Source organism: Pangasianodon hypophthalmus, chromosome 14, assembly GCF_027358585.1.
Source record: "Pangasianodon hypophthalmus isolate fPanHyp1 chromosome 14, fPanHyp1.pri, whole genome shotgun sequence".
Classification (NCBI taxonomy): Eukaryota; Metazoa; Chordata; class Actinopteri; order Siluriformes; family Pangasiidae; genus Pangasianodon; species Pangasianodon hypophthalmus.
Window position 1 is genome coordinate 901,608 of NC_069723.1, and position 7,500 is coordinate 909,107.

The 7,500-nt window shown below is 39.2% G+C and overlaps 1 protein-coding gene and 1 long non-coding RNA gene across 3 annotated transcripts in view; one reads left to right on the forward strand and one right to left on the reverse strand.

Moving 5' to 3' along the window:
* The window catches only part of megf6 (multiple EGF like domains 6), a 61,444-nt gene that overhangs the window by 6,348 nt on the left and 47,596 nt on the right, over positions 1-7,500 (forward strand). The gene's annotated exons all lie outside the window — the stretch shown is intronic.
* LOC128320207 (uncharacterized) overlaps positions 84-7,500 on the reverse strand; it is a 40,751-nt gene continuing 33,334 nt past the window's right edge. The window contains exons 5-6 of one of the 2 annotated variants that reach the window (XR_008303664.1): positions 2,480-2,539; positions 84-827 (exon numbers count right to left, since the gene is read on the reverse strand). This is a non-coding gene — a long non-coding RNA (uncharacterized LOC128320207). Of the gene's footprint in view, positions 2,540-7,500 lie in introns of both variants that reach the window. The other variant, XR_008303663.1, reaches the window with a different exon arrangement.

A 7,500-nucleotide genomic window follows, 5' to 3' on the forward strand; every position in this document is an offset into this window, starting at 1 on the left:
ATCTGGTTATATATATATATATATATATATATATATATATATATATATATATATAGTTGCTTTTGAGGTATAACTGATTTAATTATGGATGTAGTGAACAAGCCACAGTGAGTAAGTTTCATAATAATGATTAGATCTTTGAAAACTTATTAAAGATAAATGCATCGAATTCACAGTTCAGTTCCGTATTAGTCACTACAATGTGTCTACTGAATAATAAATTAATTGAGCAGTTGATGATGTCATGGCGTTTTTGAGTAATTAATGATGTCATGGTGTTGTCTTCTTGATTAATTTATAATATTCATAATAATCATGGTATTCTTGAGCAACTGATTTATGATTTATGAAAAATGTTGTCGTAGTAGCACTGATCGAATTGTTAATAGCAGACTGGAGAGAGCGTTTATTGTTTGATATAAAACATGACTATAAATCTCTTAAGCTTTTGCTGTTTTAGGACTTGAATGTGGCACCTGGTTTGCTGCTGAGTGAAATTATATTTATTATATTTATATATTACGGATTAGTACACTTAAAATTCGGAAAGCTGGCTATCGTTTGCTTCGCTTAGCTGAGAACAATATCTGCTTGGATAAAAGCTCTTGTTGTCACTGTTGGAAGTTGATATACAGGTGCAATGAGACAGTGAAGAAAACTATATTAGCTGTATTAGCGTGTCGAGTGTGTAGTGTGTTAGTCCTCCCTTCGGACAGAAGCCGCCGTGAAGTGGCTGTGAGCGTTCCCAGTGTTCCCAGTGTTCCCGGTGTTCCCAGTGTTCCCGGTGTTCCCGGTATTCGGCAGATTTTTATTAGATTCTGTGAAGCCTCAAGGGAAGAGAAATAAAGAATGGAGAAGAAACAGATAGACAGATACAGTGTTGGAGAAAGAATAGCATGAATAGATTTATGATGTTGATTCATGAGCTTAATATTCATCTGTGTGAAATGTGTTTGGGGCACACACACACACACACACACACACACCCTCCTGTTTCCAATCTAGGATGTCAGTAGGTTCAGTCTGTTCTGTGTTAATGCCCCTGTTTTGGCCCCCTGTGCTTTCTGAAGCTCATTACAACACGACAGCTCTGCTCCGAGACACTGGAAACCATTTTTCACGCTGTCACTGGGTTCTAGCATCTAACATCTGCATCTCTCTCTCTCTCTCTCTCTCTCTCTCTCTCTCTCTTTCTCTCTCTTTTTCTCTCTCTCTGTCTCTCCACTCAGCACAAGACAGTGGAATATTCTCTCTGTATAGTGTAAACTGAAATATAAATATGCCTGAATATCCCGTTCACACATCATTTACTTCAATTACTGTCACCAATACTGAGGGAATTAAATGCATTATACACTTTATATACAATATACGCTCTTTTAATCAAGTACAGTGGTAGGGTCGTGTTTGAGAAACGTAGAGATGTCATGTGGCAGAAGAAACACAAGGTGCTGAGTCAGCGAAACAGCCCTGACACTAAATCTCGAGTCAGCACTTTCTGTTACTCCTCACTAACAATCTGAGCAAATAAAGACTCAGAAAAACAGCAGGAGGTACACGGGAAACCCTCAGGCACTCTCTCTCCCTCTCTCTCTCCCTCTCCCACACACACACACACACACACACACACACACTTGTAAGCAATAAACACACTTACTTGTGTACAGCTGCACTGATTACACAGACATGCACCATGCAGAGTGATTTCTGTTCTCAGAAATCATAACCAGACCCTTGATGCCCCCTGCTCTGTCTCTATATGATACAAAATTCACTCAACTCAAACCTCATGTAAAACTGTCACTGAACTTTTCCTTCCCTTTTGGACTGAAGCCATTTCATTCCTTAAGATGTTACCAATATTTTAATTCCATCCATGAGATTTGAGACGCCAAGAGGCACTAGACGTATCAGCAGTTGGTCGTGTCTTTGCTGTATCAGTAACGCACCGCAGTTGAAGCATTGTGCTACAGTTTTCGTCTTAAGAGTTGTGAAAAGTAAAGACATAGCTATGACAAACAATGATATGTAAGGAATAAAAAACCTGGGGGTGTGCTGTTGTAGAAAAATAATCACCGGTTAAAAATAACACCCGAGGTGGAGTAAATATAACCAACCTGATGTAGATTATTTTCAGCACAAAGTGTTTTATTCCTCTTGCACCACAGCGATTTGGTGAGGATGACAGTCTTATTCATTAATTAAAGAGCAAATTGTTCTGCTTTTTGTTCTTTTTACAGTTTTGTTGAATGATGTGGAACATCCGTGAAAGAAGTTATTTCCTGTTATCACTTACGTTATAGCAGCTGTAAATAGTCACTCCCTCATTAGCCTGTTTTTCTCTCTTAAGTTAATAAGAACGCAAAGAACAAAACAAAACAAAACAAAAAAACAACACATGGGCTGTCCTGTTACCAAACCAGAAACCAGAAAGTACAAACTCCTCTGTCCTGAAGATTTTCCTGTGGTGGAAACTTACTGTTACAGAGTGCTGACACTGGAGACTCCTTCCATAAAAGTCCCTGGTAACGAACAGTTGCTGTAGAATTGATAACAAATTAGAATGAGCGCATTAATATAAAAAAATGGTAACAAGTCCATAGTTAACAAAGCTTATAATCTTCTTGGATGATTAATGTCTTCACAGAGACAGTAAAAGCAATGTGTGTGTGTGTGTGTGTGTGTGTGTGTGTGTGATTTCTTTGAAGACGAATGTACATGTGTACAAATACAGAACTTTTTCCAATGTACTGAGCTGTGTATATTGCATTCAGAGCAACATTTTAAAAAAGTAATAATTAAAAATTCTATTTTAAGTATTTCCCTAATATTCACCAAAATGAATTCCAAACCATATGTATGTGTGTGTGTATGTGTGTGTGTGTGTGTGCAAACTTTTGCAATAAAGAGTCAGGAAGCTCGAGTCAGTGTTTACACAGAGCTTAACACGGCTGGTCTGGTGCTAAATCAGACACCTTCAGCTGTTTATTTCAGGGCTTCACACCCAACCATCATAATGTGTGTGTGAGTGTGTGTGTGTGTGTGTGTGTGTGTGTGTAGTTCAAGGGTCAGTAGTGTAGGTCAGACACACTTGTGTCACTTAAGAGATGAAGCCATTTTCTATTGCCTTAAACTGACCTTATCTTAGGCAAGGTTAGAGATTAAACAAAAATAAATCACTTCATGGTTGCGGTAGTTTAAAATAAACGACTAGTTTGTACAGATATTTGGAGCGCTAAACAGATACAGACACATATACAGATAAGATAAGATAAGATAAGATAATCCTTTCTTCGTGCCCCAGTGGGGAAATTTGCATTGTTACAGCAGCAGATATAAAGATATAAAAAATCAAAAAATATATAATTATAAAAAATATAAAAGAGACACATCAAGAATGCACAAAAACACAAACACACAACAGTATTAAAGTGACACTGCATTACTGCACTGTTCCCATGAGATGGGGGGTTACCAAAGATTTACTTATTTACTTATATACAGATAGAGACAGTGGCATTGCATGTTACACCCCGAGTATAGAGTTCTTTCTTTCTTTCTTTCTTTCTTTCTTTCCATTTTTTTTAATCAGCATCACTGTGTTTGATTCACTTAATCTCGTCAACGCGCACTCAGCTGGAGTGATGAACACTTTGTACGCTCTTGTAGCACGTGTGATGAATCTGTCAGGCCATGTGCTAACAGTAAGCGCAGATTCTTTACATTCTTAATGCATATGTGCTAAATGGGGAGAATGCTACAGATGTGTAAAAACCAGCTGCTGAACCTGATTAACTAATAAACAGCCCCACTACTGTATGAAGTCTGCATACATTCACCAGTGCTTTCTGTGCGAGTCGTTACAGCGTGTCTCCTGGGTCTAAGGGACAGCGGATATTCCTGAGACAGCCTTCTGTGCACGGTTATGAATGAACTTTCCATGTGGGTTTGTGTATTGGGGAAAAAGGGACTCCAAATGTCAAGAAAACAAAGACAGAGAAACCGAAGGAGACGGAGTCATTTTTCCAACACAATACAGTATTGAAGACTTTAAATAAAAATCCACCTACAGGCCCAGAAAAGAAACCTGAGGTTATTGTAGGAATTTGTTGGAAAAGCTGTAACCACTAACCCCTCATGCTAACCTTAACTATTCCAAATATTTCTTTGAGGCTGTTTTTTTGTGGTTTGTGCCATTTTGGTATTTAAATGAGCTGGAAATTCATGTCTTATGTATCATTTTTCACCTCTTTACAAATACTGCATTTACATGCATCTTAATAATCGGAAAATAATCTGTGATGCATCTCACAAAAACATTAATTAGTGAATAATGAACAGCTTAATGATGTGCGTGAAACACAAGTCTGTTTTGTGAATGTTTCCCAGAAACTTTTGTTAAGTCTTTATATCAGCAGTTCAACAAATGTTAATCTAATTGACAGATATAAGTTCGTGTCCCGTCCTGATCTGCTCACCTTTCTAGATGATGTGCGCACTGCCCCACTGAACTTCCAGACATTTATTATTGCATCTAGTGGTCAAATATGGTAACTACAACAAACGCTAATAGAAGCCCTTTAGGGAGGAATCACGCTTCCCCATACTCTTTATATAAACATTTTCAGTGAAGGAGGAGCAGCGGACAGGACAGTTGCCACAAATTTCTTACATCAACAACACGCGGCTCTTTCTATGGAATCAACGGAAAGAAGAATCATGATTTGAAGTTGAGCGTTTGAAAAGTTATGTGCAGGTTTACGGAATTTGGAAATAATAGCACCCCCTAGAGGCGAATTTAGACAAAACTTTCAGAGTCCTGTAGGTTGTGGTCCTTCGCTTCCCTACAAAGTCTGGTCTGAATACCTCACACTGTTGCCGAGATGTGCCCTCACTTTCTGGTGGACGTTAACGTCATGGAATCCGTTGATCTCCAGCATCATGCTGTCAGTTGAATTGAAGTTCTATGACATTGGGTTGCGGCGTTATTATTGTAAATAAATGTCCAAATTTGTTGTACGTTTGCACAAGAGCACTTTACTGGCATACATCAAAATTGCTGTGTAGGACGCTGAGACTTTTCTCTATAACTGTTTCATAAAAATTTCATAAAAAGCATATGAAGCATTACATGGACTGCCATAGACTAATGTATCAAATAATAATAATAATAATCTTGGCCCCCTAATAATAAGAAAACATACAATTCCAAAAGTGTGACTGCTCATCTTCGGTGCTTGGCCCCCTAAGGATACGGGACACAATTCATTTGAACTTGAGACTGAAATGTAAGACCTGAGCTCATTAGTCATTTTACACATTTCAAACATTTACACATACAGCCGAAGCATATATGGTACCTCTTAAGATTTTATTTTTTTTTCAGAATTATTCTCAGTTCTGCAATAACCTCTGGATGTGATGCAATTTCACTTTGGAATCGAATCAAGCAGGTTCTAACCTTTAGTGACTGTCCATCGTATTTTCTGTTAGAAGGATATGACAGGCTTGTATTTCATACTAACTCTTCCTTTCCCTGAATTTGACTGGAAGTCCTTGAAGCCCAGACTGAGAAGCATGTTCAGGCTGTGCTACAGCTGAGTCTGTAAAACAGATCAGTGCTTGTTTCTGGTTCTGGTTCATCCTGTGTAACCCATAGCTCAGATTTATTTTGAAAACCAGAATCATAGCGTGGATGGAGAAAGAGCAGATCCAGTTCAAAATAAACAAGCTATGGCCAGCACATTAGATCCTAAAAACTTTGGCTAGTACTGCTTTTATATGTCACTTCTATAAATCAAAGCACCTGTGAGGAGTGCGGCTCTGCAAACGCACTGCTGAATTGTGTTTGTTGTCTATGACGTTATGAGTCTAATTGTTTAGTCAAAACTGTTTAAGGTGGGTGTCAGACTGCGACAAGTGTACACCTTGTCTCCACCGTTGTTTGAGGTATTCACGGCCAGGATATCAAGGTTGGAGAGATGGCTAGTATGGAGGGGTAGAAGTGACATCCCCTGTTATTTGCAGAAGATGATGTTTTCTTGGCACCATTTGAACTGGATCTCTGAATGTGAAGCGACTCAGATGAAAATCAGCACCTTCATGTCTGGGGCCGCGGTTCTGTCCTGGAAAAGAATGGGATGATCCTCTCAGGTGAGGGGAGAAGCCTTGCCCCTGGGGGAGGAGTTATCATATATCGTACATCTTATATCGTATATCGTATATGGCCAGAAATATGTCCATATATATGTGTCCATTCTAAAACCACTGGCATGGAATTGGTCCCTCCTTTGCTGTTATAATGAGCTCCACTCTTCTGGGAAGCTTTCCACTAGATGTTGGAGCGTGGCTGTGGGGATTTGTGTTCATTCAGCTACAAGAGCATTAGTGAGGTCAGGCGCTGATGTTGGGATGTCGAGGAGGTCTGGGGTTCAGTCGGTGTTCCAGTTCATCCCAAAGGTGTTCAGTGGGGTTGAGGTCAGGGCTCTGTGCAGGACACTCGAGTTCTTCCACTCCAACCTTCACACACCATGTCTTCATGGAGCTCGCTTTGTGCACAGAGATGCTACAGCACACAGAGACGTTCTATACAATTGTGTGCTTCTGACTTTGTGGCAACAGTTTGGGGAAGAACCACATAAGGGTGTGATATGTTTGGTGTATCTTGGGATTTTAAAGACAGCGTGATATTGATGAATTGGGTCAGCGGCAACAGTGTTCGTCACTATACCAGTATGTGATGATGAAGCAGGAGCTCAGGTTGTGGACAAAGTATTGGAATGTTGTGTTTAAACTTAATGCATTTTACATTTATGCATCTTGATGCTGTTCTGAATCCCACAGCCTGACTGAGACAATCTAGTTGACGGTAGACAGATTTTTTTAGGACATATTAAAAGCGTGCATGTAAGACAATCATTTCAGAATCAGGAACGTGCAGGTATGTTGAAACGCTGACAAAACCGTGGTAAACAATGTTCAGTAAAAAAGCACAACATGCAGTCGATTAAACATGAGAGAAAATAAAGATGCTAGCCAGACTCAAATATCTCTTATGCATGACGTGAGGACAGAATGCTGAATCTCATAACCAACACTGATAAACAACTTGCTGACTTCCTGTCTAGAGACAAACACGATGTGCTACATTAGAAACTCGGTTAGAAGAGGATGACAGTCATAATGATAATACTCTTTGTTTCTGTATTAATGCACTTAACTAGTAAACTAGTTTTTAGCTTCTTGAGTTAAGTGACCAGTGGACTAGCTAATAAATGAGCTGAACCATTCAGCAAAATCTTTAACTCTCAGCTGCTCGGCTCTATGCTAGGATTGTTTGTAATATTTTCCACATCATCACAATATACTGCTTCTTTGTCTTTCCATCCTTCCGCCCTTTGTGTCAGTTACAGTCACTGGAAGATTAATGACAGGATAGTGGACAAAACACAGATTTTTTCAGAGAGAATGGGGGTGTGTGAAAGAGAGAGAAAGAGAGAG